We start from the raw sequence: 12,056 nt of genomic DNA on the forward strand, positions 1-12,056 counted from the left end.
CAAAGACAAATATATCACACTGTACAATTTTTTGTAATATTGGCTGTTTCGTTCACTCGCGAAGAGACGCGTTCGCGAGAAAGCACGTCAACGGGAGTTGTAATTAAATTGATTATGACACTGATATAACAAGTTATTAGTTCCAGTTTATTATAACAGCTGATGTACAAACTAAATACGAGTTGATAGAGAGTAATTGTAATTTCTAAGTTCGAGTAGAATAACGCAAGTTCGAATGGTGAAAGGTCGAAAACGGGAGAGCAATTGACTCTCTACGAAAATGATGCTGCGGAGGAAAACTCGTGATGGATGGATCCAAGGACATGAGATGAGCTGATTCGTTAAAGACAAGGTTTCGTTATGAGAGTGAGGGAAATAGGCTTTGTTGGTAATTGGTTAATTTTCGAGGTTGGTGGCTGAGGAAGGGGCTAACTGTCCCTGAGAGAATGTGGCGAGTGGGAAGCATCATACGTGAGAAAACTAACTTTCCCGAATCTTCCCGTAGTAAACAATAAACTGTTAGAAAATGAATTACTAAAGAGACGTTTGTTCGGTCTGAAGGACCTTAGCTAGAATTTGCTAAGATTCATGATGGGTCCTTAAGGCTATTGAGGGTACGCCGTGAGGATGTGCGGACATCTGGTTGCCAGCCTGCCAGCGGTATGTGGCCTGGTCTAGGTAGAGAGTCGCCAGACGTAACATTGGCTAAAATCTAAAATTCTAGTGTATGAAATGTGCACTTTGGCAAAAATTACGCTGCAATTTGAACGAATTGACTGGGATGGTAGTCATCGATGATCCACATATTTTTACTAAATTTTTTAGTAGGACTAAAGCGAGATGAAGTTCGTGGATTAAAAAATGTTCAACGATGAGAATGACTAAGATAACGTTGATAGAGAAAACGTACGTAAATACAATTTAATATGTTGGAAAAATTTAACGTTACGATGTAGTAAATTTTTATCGATTTCGGCTGCCAATGGAAAATATTAAAATTCACCTGGCGGCCAACGTGATAATTTACATTAGCAATCAAATTTAGTAGGTTTAACAAGTGTAGAGTCTATAAGCGTGAAAAGTCAGTGTCCTTTGACTTGTACATTCACGCAAACCACACGAACTTAATAGAATTCCTTGCGCACGAACGCGGTAACAACGATACACAGTAGTTAATCAGCAAATTTAAAGGGTTAACGCGTCCTATCAATCGCCGATTAGCCAGATATATTTATCACAGGCTCGTTAACCATTTGCGAGCCGACCATGAGCTATCGCCGATGCGTAATTAAACTAGCACGCTAATTGCGTTTTCATTTAATCCTGTCGTTGGTGCGATACAATCGAGTTCCACCACGATTCGTCGCGCGCTACAGCTTGCTCCACTGATTACCGATAGAATTGTATCGTCATCTCGGAAGCTTTGAAAAGTTGCCGTGAGCTTCGACTCTATCTTTTTCTCGTAGCTGTTCCTACGACGCAGGAGAACAAATTCTTGCAGCTTTTTCCTGCTGTGCGTATGTCTCCAAGATATTGATTTTGGATTTATCGATAATTTGATCGAAGAATTAAAATTTGACTTTAATTAACCCTTTCGCTTCGGCAGTCCAGTCGGCTAAAGCATTGTCACTGAACGGAAAAGCGCGCCAGAAATACGCACAGTGTGCGTGGTTGCTGTATATACGTTTTCCTAAGTTTTAAATAACAGCTATGCTGAATAAAACAATCTTTCCTCCAATACGATAAATATAATTTACATTTTTAATATGAAAAGGCTTATAAAATTACAGGTAATATAGGCATTTATATATTTACAAGACTTTACGATGAAAAGTTTAATATAATTAATTATGAAACGCAAATTAGTTAATATATTAATATTCAAAGATTGGTAATGTAGAATAAAAATAACGCAGAAATAAAAATGACGTGCTAACAGTCAGATCGTTCGTTCGTCGAGCTACAGTTCCAGAGTTCACTGCGTCACGTAGAGTCATCGATATCTTGGAAATATTTTAAAATAAATTATTAATAAATAAAATGCTATTGTTGCCGCGAATATTTATTCGTATCCATGTAAAATTTTTTATGTAAGACCCTACCAACGCGCTGAGGCGCTGCTTAAAAGATTGCACTCGCAGACGCGGTGAGGCGTGTTATATTGTAGCGCACTGCACGCGCAACCTTGAGTTTATTGGTAGTGCAAGTGGTTAAGAATGTTTAACAGTATCGATCGTAAGAAATTGGGAAAATTTCAAAAATTGGAAGGAATTGCGAAGAATAGTACGAACGTGAAAGATCGTTGTTGCGCATCTTATCGATCTCGCCTTATTCGCGTCGATTGGCGCATCTTGCTGGTTGGTAAATATTCATTGCCGCGCGTGTTCGCGCTGAGAAAAAAAATATCTCATCGCAGTGACGATTATCTTACAGTTAGCCTAAATCTTCTTTAAAAAGGCAAAGAATCTTACGAAGTTTGTTTCCTTTAGTAATAATTTAACACTGTAACTAGCGAGCAATTATTCGAGCGTAAGTGGTCGCTACTTTGACAAAAGATGCACGCGAGATAGAGCGTTCTAAACACGTGCGAATCTAGGCCGTTCGTAACGAATGAAAGTTTAGAACTTTGCTAGGTCGACGGTGTTGGAGATAAAGGCGTAATTATAAGTCATCTTGACTCACTTTCGTTATACAGGTCATTAGTCACTGAATTGTGCTTCGGAGAAGTACAATACGTTTCGACGAGTAAATGAAATTTAATAGACCGTGATCATTTATACAAACTTGTATTTTTATGAACTATGAACGTAAGCAGAAAATATTTGTCTCTAAATTTCCCATACAGATGTATTATACAATCTCGTAGTTAATCGTTTAATGAATATATCGCTGCTGCTAATTTCCTATATTTCTGTAATTTTGTCGATATTTTATGCGATCCGTGATTGTTAATATATTCGAGCAAAGATGATTTTAAAGGAACGACGTTTCGTAACTTTTTGAAAATCTCTGGCTGTCGCTCGAGAAATTACCGTGTCTCTCGGGCAACGAGGTGCATTAACGCTTTGAAGTTGCGAAAGTTGTATGCAAACAAATGGAGAAAGTATACATGGAGTTTAAACGTTCGCGGGATTCTTGCCGTCCCTTACGGGGAAATGAAATTCATATCTGTCGTATTAAAATTATGACGATCCAAGCGTACTTCCCGTTATCCTAGACTAGAACAAAGTATTTTTATTATAGTCTTTGTCCAAGTCGACGAATATGAAGCGGCGGATAAACAAAAATTAAGAGCAAACTTTCTCGGAGTAATGACGATAAAGTGCACCGTTATATTCACGAATGTATATCTAGGGTATAACAAGATTTTAGTTAATACATACTTTAGTCTTCGCTCGCGTTTCAAGATCGTAATTAAATCCTAGAAGATCTGCAATTTTTCATGACATTTGTTTGGAGTCGAGCGCATAACGATTTACAATTTACCATATTCTCGTAATACTTTCATATTAATTTCGACAAATTTTAATATATTTTAATATACATCATCGGCCATAAATACTATTATAAAACAGTTACTCGTCGCATTTATCGAAATTCTTAAACAAGTTTTACTTTATTCAGTATTTTACGTTATAAAACACGTACAATGCGAATGAGATGGCAGATTCATAATAAAATGCTTGAAAGGTAAAAGCAGTGAGAAGAATGCAACTTGTAACAGATGTCAGCTGGTATTCTAAAACCTATTACCGGCAGTGCATATTGGATGGCAAGGTTGCGCGAATATAAAATTCCAGTTCCATTCTTTCCACATTCTTCCCGATATTTTAAATTAATTCTCGTACAAAATCAACGAGTATCCTAATACGAGCGGAAGTGTACGTTTCAACTATTTACCTATAACTTGTCGAAACGTGGAAACACGGTTGAAAATATCCAAGTAAAACCTGGCGACCGAATTTTCCGATCGAGCTAATACGTATTTCGAATGATCGATAGAAGACAAACCTGTAGCGACGTATCAATCCCGATCGGTTGTTCGCAACGCAAACTCTTGCCGATATTTGTATTCCGCGGTGTTGGCGTTGGCGTTCACGAGACACAAACCGATCGGCTATCGATTATTCGAGTTTGCGTGCGCGTTCGAATTCGACCCGAGTCTATCGTTATCGGTGCGCGAAGATCGAAGAAACATACGCGAGAGAACGAGCCGAATTCAGTTTCGGGACAGATCAAAGTTCCGTTCTATCGCGGCAAACGACTACTTCATGCGGAAATGAAGTTACGCGGGCTCTGGTAGTTAACGCGAATTTCGGTTCTGCCGCCAGCATTATGCGGCCCCTCTATAATTGAGGATTGTCCGCGAACCAACCGTGAATTATTAGTCATGCAACGAGTTCTTCCCGGTTAATCCCTATTTGCCCGATATTAACGGATGTATTTAACTCGGACTACGGGCTTATTATGAACTTTCCGCGCATCGAATCTCGCGTCTCTCGCCCTATGCTCGAATCACGGATTTACAACGTTTCCATCAACGTCGTGGTTTCGCGCTTGTTGTTTCGTCTGGGAACGTGTTACGACCTATCAATGCAGCAATATTATTAATCGGTATAAATTATTACGTGACAGAGTGCAGGGATAACGAAGCGCGTACTCACGGTTGCACGTATTAATATTTCAACGCAACACTGTCTGTGTATTTGCGACTCTTTATTGGAGGAAATAATTTAAATATCGTAAAAACTATTCTAGGAGAATATTAACCATCTATCGTAGCTTGAAAACGCGTACATAATTGTTTCTTTGATTTTCTTCCAATAGAAATGCCTGTATTTCTTACTTAGTTTTAATACTCTGCGGTCTCTCACTTTGAACAGATGAGAACCGATATTTGCTAGAATTCTTGAAACAAAGGAACTTTGTAAACAAAGAAACGAACCAAGATTTGGTACAGTTTTCTATCTAAAGAAAAATTCTCCGAACGAAGAATCTTCGAATGGACGTGTACGCAATTTTGCAAAATATCAATAGCAGACGATAGACTTGACACGTAATTGATCGAAATGAAGGCGTAAATCAACGAGTCTGGCTGAAGCGTAATTACCGTAATGTTGCGGTAGATATATCGGTTAGAGTTAGGTAACGGACTACGATAGCGAATACACAGGTCTGAACGTCGAATATATCTTCCATTCATCTTATATCTCCTTTGGCCACGTCTAATTAGCCAGTATTTGAAATTCGTCGAGCACCAGCAGCCACTTAACGTTTGGTCGGATGATCTGGTTGGTTGGTGGAGCATGGGGCTCGCAGTAACGTTTGGCTCGTGTTGGATGTTCCACATTGTCAGTCTTTCACAATGGGTCGATAAACAATGGATGGTTATCGCGTACGATTCAGCTAAGAGAGACACTCGAGGTATTGTTGTCGATTCGAACGTACCGACTGATATCAGTTACGTCACGATTCTGTACGCGCGTGTACCCTTTTGTTCACTGGACACGATCATCGCCAATGACAATAATCATCCCTCATGCGCAACCAAGGTACGTCGTTCTTTCCTTCATTGTTCTTCGATATCTCTTTCAAGCGATATGGGATTTCTCCAATCGAACGAGATCAACCAACGAACCATTAAGTAGAATAAGCTTGTAAGCGTCAGACTGTTACGAGGTGTCTCTTCAACTGCTTTTTGCTATCGGTCTTTAATTTATGTGCGAAGATTACAGGAGAAAATGTGACAAGTACGGTTTTGTCGATCTTACGATTTTCTTGTTATTTAACGAATGAAAGAGTGCATTTTAACATGAGCCAATTAAAGGGGCAACATCCAGCTCGGTTGAAAAGTGCGAGGCTCTTGACAGTGAACGACGCATCTACGTTTTGTGGAGAATCTAATGGTATGTTAATATTTAAAGTATAATAACCAAAACTCTTGAAAAATCAATATCTTTGATGTAAATACTTTTCTGATGATCCCCGTAACACGAATTTAACAAAAAGATAGTTTTAGTAATACGCGATCAATTGTACTGGATTTGAAAATTGCTCTCATATTAAAAGTAAAAACGTGGTTTATCGCGTCGCTCTCCTGTGTTCGCTTTACGTAAAGCAATTTTTTAAACCATTCAAGTATTAAAGTATGTCCAAGTAGTCACATTTTGTCACTGGAATGTTAAAGATCGGAATTTATCAAACGAATACTAGTACTAAACTGAATTACCCAATTATATCATACAAAATGTTTGCCACGTTTTTCACTTCACAAAATTGTTCGTACAATTTGTATACTGCAATTTTGTTGGATCGTCGTATTAATTTTTAATATCGTGCAATCTTAATTAATTTCCAACACTTCGGTTTATTATATTTCGTCTTTTTGTTTTATTTTTCGTTTGAAACGTTTCTCGAAAATTATTCGCGCTATCGTTCTCAATAATTACTTGATTTAATTACTTACTTTACTTTAATTTAGATTTTCGCTTCAGTAATCAGATAGTGTAAAACAGTAAATTTGGAAAAGTGACACAATTATTTTCCATGTTAACGGATGTATAATGGACGCGATTCGGCGTACCGTGGTAGTCAATGTATGATCGATTCGATAGTAATAGCGAGCTCTGAACGTTGAATGAGCGTGGCTGAAAACAATGCAGCCATAACTGCCATTCGACGGACCAACTATAATGCTACCTTGCATTGCGTTCACGTTATACAAACAGACACGCTGGATTACGTTGCGTGCATGTTTCGCGTTCACGAGCCACAAGTCAATCGAGAAACCATTAAGAATGTTGTTTTAAGTCACGGATATATGAAATTTTAGTGAATTATAACGAATGCCAATGGTTCGGAAATGATCGACGTTAACGTTGTTCGAGCCGATTGAATTTCCATCTAACGGGTTGGAAAAAAGTCACTTCAAGTTTGGATGAAATTCTTCGTCGAATGGAGTATTATTGGGAATATTACGATCGAAATGAAATAATAAAATTCACGTTTACATGAAATATCGCGAATTAACATTGATATTTAATTTCAATGTGATCGATGACCAACTTTCCTAATTTCGTTCAATTTTAAAATAGTCACGGTGCTTATTTCGAACGTTGTTCTATATCGATTGTAAAGGTTTTTCCTGCGAAAGTTGACGTACTCTGTTTATAGCACGTCGGTAAATTTTTGAACTAAAAACTAAAAAAAGGCTTGAAAAAGGGGTACGTTGATCCGGCAAGATTTATTTCGCTCCATACAAGTCCGATCTTATCTAAATGTCCTTTTTAATTTAAACTAAGCGTAAACAATCTTGTGTAATTAATCACACGATGCGACTTATCTTCTTACGTATAGAATTTCAGTAATTAAGACGAATACGTACATCCTATACAAATTCTACGTACCTGTACGCATGTATGTACGGATGAATAAGTAGAATTTAACGCATCGTGTAATATCTACCTGTTTTCGTATCGTGAAACTATTTTTCATCGTTTCGTCAATTTCACCGCATTCAAGGTTAATCTGTTTAATTTTACCAATAAAAAGGTATCATTACGGTCGTTATAGAGCACACGGTATATTCCAGAAAATTTGAAACTAGAATTAAATTCAGGGAAAATAACATACACACAGAGTCCTGTCGTGTTGATCGATTAGTTCGGTTCGCTTGACTCGTAGCGAATGTTTCAATCAGAAGCTGGTAATTTAAAGCTTCTATCCAGCATCCGACCGCGGAAGTCGTAATGGCAATCGATAACGAGCTACTTCGCCGCGACAACGTTAAACTTTAAACGCGGCTCGACTTTTTTACAGGCAGTATATCTACGGAGAGTCCAGTTCACCGTTGTTCTCGCAGAAAACGCCCGATAAATTCTGGCCCGTCTACTCCTCTCGAAAAAGAAGTTTATACGGGCCGCCATAAAGCGCTTTCTTCCTTCACCTTCATTTACTTGGCGCCGTTCTCTCTTATATTTTCTTTCTCCCATTTCCACCCCTTTCCCAGCCTCTCTCTCTCGTCTCTTTTCTTTTCGCCTGTATAACCAGTTAGCTAATCTCTTCGCGCGATTTACGATCACTCGCACGATTGATCGTATTTTTTAGATATCTAAATAAATAACGAAACGTCAAGTATCGCTTTATCAAAAACATTAAAATATTCAATTGAAAAACAACAGACTAAACTACATATATAGTAAATCGTAAAAGTTTACCTACACTTCCTGAATGTAGGTAAAACGTTATAGTAAATACTTTAACTCTACGTTTCACACGTTTCGACTTATATTGTTGAAATATACCTGACAAAATTGATTAATTTTCGGCTTGGTTAGGAAAAGAGAAAAATGAAAAAGATATAAAATATATAATTACAAAAATATAGATACAATGAATAGTTACAAAAATTACATACATCTGGTATATCTATAGGAAATCATAAAAATAGTAGACTTAATATTACCTGTATTAATGTCATATAGATCTCCAGCTATTCCATTAAACGTTCTGCTACCTCCTTGGCGCTGAAAAAATTACAACTTCTGTAGTTTTCGACGTAATTTTATCTCGAGACTTTTGCGAATTAAATGTTTTAAATAAAAAATCATTTATATATATATATATACACATAAGTATAAATCATTGTGTGACAAAGTAGGTTTCTGGTTTCTTGGACAATGCAGATACGCAAAACTGAGTAGCTGTATTTTGATTGAATTTAGGTTGGATTTTAAGATGCCGAGATTTAGCTAACGCAAATAACCCTACCTTGCTGTAGTTTTATTCGTGGCTGCCTATCCTTCGTTCATCGATAAACACGCGTCCCTTCATCCCAGCGTGAATATCATTTACGAAAATTCGATTTCCGCCGCGACCCTCTTTTGTTCGTCGGCCTGCTCGAGCAAGCTGGATTTTGGAATCTGAAAACTCGCGCAGATTCCCGCTTTTCCAAATAAAGCTTCCCACCCTCGCTGGCGAATGTAAAATTTCAAGTTGGAGCGGATTTTCTGCTTCTAAGCTTCGAAATTTTAGAAGCTTCTAGAAATAGCAGTGACTCGTACTGTTAGAAATGGCGAATGGATTTCGCGGAGTATCCGAGTTCTGATTCGACGATAAAAATGAGATTGGAAATGTCGAATAAGTAAACAGCGTCCTGTTGAAAAAATTTGATAACCTTGAAATATCCGAAATTGAACATGGGAATTGTTAAAGAATCGACACGACTGAAGCAAAATTTTCCAGAAAATTGATTTGAAATGGAAGCTTTAAAGCAGAGAACTATCGATTATTCGATCTCTTAATAAAGAAAGATACTTTGGGAAAGAATATCGTGCAAAAATTCACATCGTCTTGCAAACGCGATACGCACAGTAAGCTGAAAGTAAAGTGAGATAGTTGCTAAGATTTAGAGGATAATTTTTCATCGGTCGATAAGTAACGAAAAACCGCGGCAGTAGCGGCTATATTCATCGGGACCCCTATGCAGGAATTAAAACTTTGCGAAGACAAAGAGAACAGTGACAAACGATCGCAAATTTTTTACGTTTCATTTTATTCTCGGTCGATACAGCGTCACCTGCGATGTTATATATCGTTCCACGATTCTCGTTCTTCCATCGCTTTTGTATTTCGTCTTGGCGAAACGAACGAAGCAAACGAGAAAATTCGTTTAAAGAAAGGAGCGTAATTAAGACGAATGGTTTGTGATTTCTTTCTTTCCTTCTTTCGCTTTTTCTTTTTTTTTTTTTTTTTTTTTAACAAAACGTCACAGTCGCGAGGATAAGCCAATTATCCGAGCAGAGTGATTCTTTCTAAGAAAGTGGACGACGGAGATCCGCCTTTGTCTTCTGCTAGTAATAAAATTCTTAAGACGAAACGAAACGTCGGAAGGCAAAGACTCGCCAGAGTGTCTTGACGATAAAATATGGAATGCAAACGAAAGGCAATGATCTGGTTACTTTTAAGTGTTGCGCGTTGCACCGAGTCCTACAGAATATTGATACTAATGTAAGTCTTAAGATTCCCTACCTAGTTTCTTCTGATCGTGAGAGATGAAACGAATCCAATAACTGTGAGGTCTTAATCGCTTCGGTAATTTTATAACGATGTTACTATATTCCATGTCCTTCGTTTTCCTATTCGATATACGAAGTTTCAAGAATGTTCGCTATCGTGTTTTTACCGATATACGTACACGTCGCGTATAAATATTGTAGTATCGTGGACAAATAGCCGAAGAAACATCGGGTGAACCGTAAACAATGTCGCGAGACAGTCCAAGTGCCGACAGGACCATCAATGTGCCGTCGGTCCTTCGGTCGAATAGTTACGCGGAAATAAAGGCCTACGTGGCCTAGGTGACGAGAGTTGTAAATTAACTATTCAGTTGTCTTAGTTATAGCACGTTATTGTATTTAGTTCACCATCGTTTCCTGTTTAATCGATTCTAAATAAATAAAAAAATCCTACAATATTGATATTCGTAGCAAATAAAAATTATTTGACATATTGTACAACAACAACGATGGCTCGTAAAATTCCGTTGTAACGTGAATTTCAAGAATCCTTAGCGAAGGTAGGAAACGAGAAGGGAAGGTTCTCCGTGCGCGTAATTGAATTGCAGCCACAGCATGCACATTGGCGTTTGGTGGTAAAACTGCTAAGCCTATTCATTGTCACCTATACCGAACTACATCGATCTGTGATGTACCGTTGCTATTAACGTTCAACATGGGGATACCAGACACTGGATTTCGCGAAGCGTGAAATGGAGATAATGACCAGCGGGCCAATCAGTTAACCAGACCGAGTCAGAGTAGACTAATGAGGATGCACCCTATGGTATGTGCGGTTAGTCGTATATAGCGAAAGATAGAGAAACAAAAAGCGTGACGCGTGTTCCATCAAGACCTCTGTCTTTCTTTCCTTTGATTTCACATCCGTCCGATGAAACGCATTCGCGCTATAAAATACAATCCTCTCAAATTTCAGCTACATGAATTTTCGCGTAGATTTGTAAAATACTCGTTAGATTTCCTCTTGAACTATTTCAAGGGATATTTTAAGGAAAAGATATTCGAAGGAATATTCCTTGACGCTTGAAATATGCACTGCATCTTATCTTAACTCCGTGTACTTTGTTTTCAATGCTCGGATAATATACGTAACAGTTGCATAAGATATATATATAAGCAAAGAATCTCGTTGCGAAAATATATTATCTCGATAAAAATCTTTTAAATAAACTGACCTGTATGGAATATTCTACAACCAATAAAGAGTATCTTGCGAGACTTAAAAAAATTTCTTCTCCTGCAAGAAGAATGAAATCGATGTCGATGTGGCGTCAAATTACTTGTTCCACTTGAACCAATCGCTATTTGAACCGACCTTGTATGAAACGAAGTTGAAGTGGAAGAACCGAATGCAAATCGCAATTCCATATGGGATATTCATTCGCGTTTTCGAGGCACACGTTGCGGCTCGTCCGCGACTTACGAAACGACTAGACGCAGAAGCTTTTAATTAAAATATGGAGATCGGCTTGGCAAAGCCAGCCACCCAGCCATTGTGGCTTCGAGTCGAGCTGCAATAATAACAGATAATATATCGTCCGTGGAAGGCCGGTGTAACTGGCTCTTTCAAACAATGAATTCAAATCCGGCCACCGCAACGGCGAACAATCACGTCTCGAACCTTTCCGTGTACTTCCGCAAAAGTGACGAGAGTCCATATCCCCTTCCTGGATAGAGATTACTCACCATTTCCCTTTGCGAGGAATAATAATCTTCGCTTACACCGATGGAATTTTTATCCTTCGCCTGTGACCACGTGATTAAAAGCGAATCGACCAGCAGGCAATGTGTCGACGAATAGTTAAACGAGAATCTAATAAAACGACCGTGCACCGTGCTCCGTATCGATGGATTTTTCCTGTTGTACGTGTCGTTCGGGTTTTCATTGTTCCGCGAGCAACACAGAAACAACGCGGAATTCGCTTTTGGCTTTGTTCGTTATTTAAATAGACGTGGGACGACGATCTGTGTTCTAGTAAC

The 12,056-nt window shown here is 38.3% G+C and overlaps 1 protein-coding gene across 3 annotated transcripts in view; it reads left to right on the forward strand.

The window, feature by feature from the left end:
* Positions 1 to 12,056, forward strand: part of LOC139994167 (zwei Ig domain protein zig-8) — a 349,732-nt gene that overhangs the window by 190,843 nt on the left and 146,833 nt on the right. The window lies entirely within an intron of this gene.

Source organism: Bombus fervidus, chromosome 14 (assembly GCF_041682495.2).
Source record: "Bombus fervidus isolate BK054 chromosome 14, iyBomFerv1, whole genome shotgun sequence".
Lineage (NCBI taxonomy): Eukaryota > Metazoa > Arthropoda > Insecta > Hymenoptera > Apidae > Bombus > Bombus fervidus.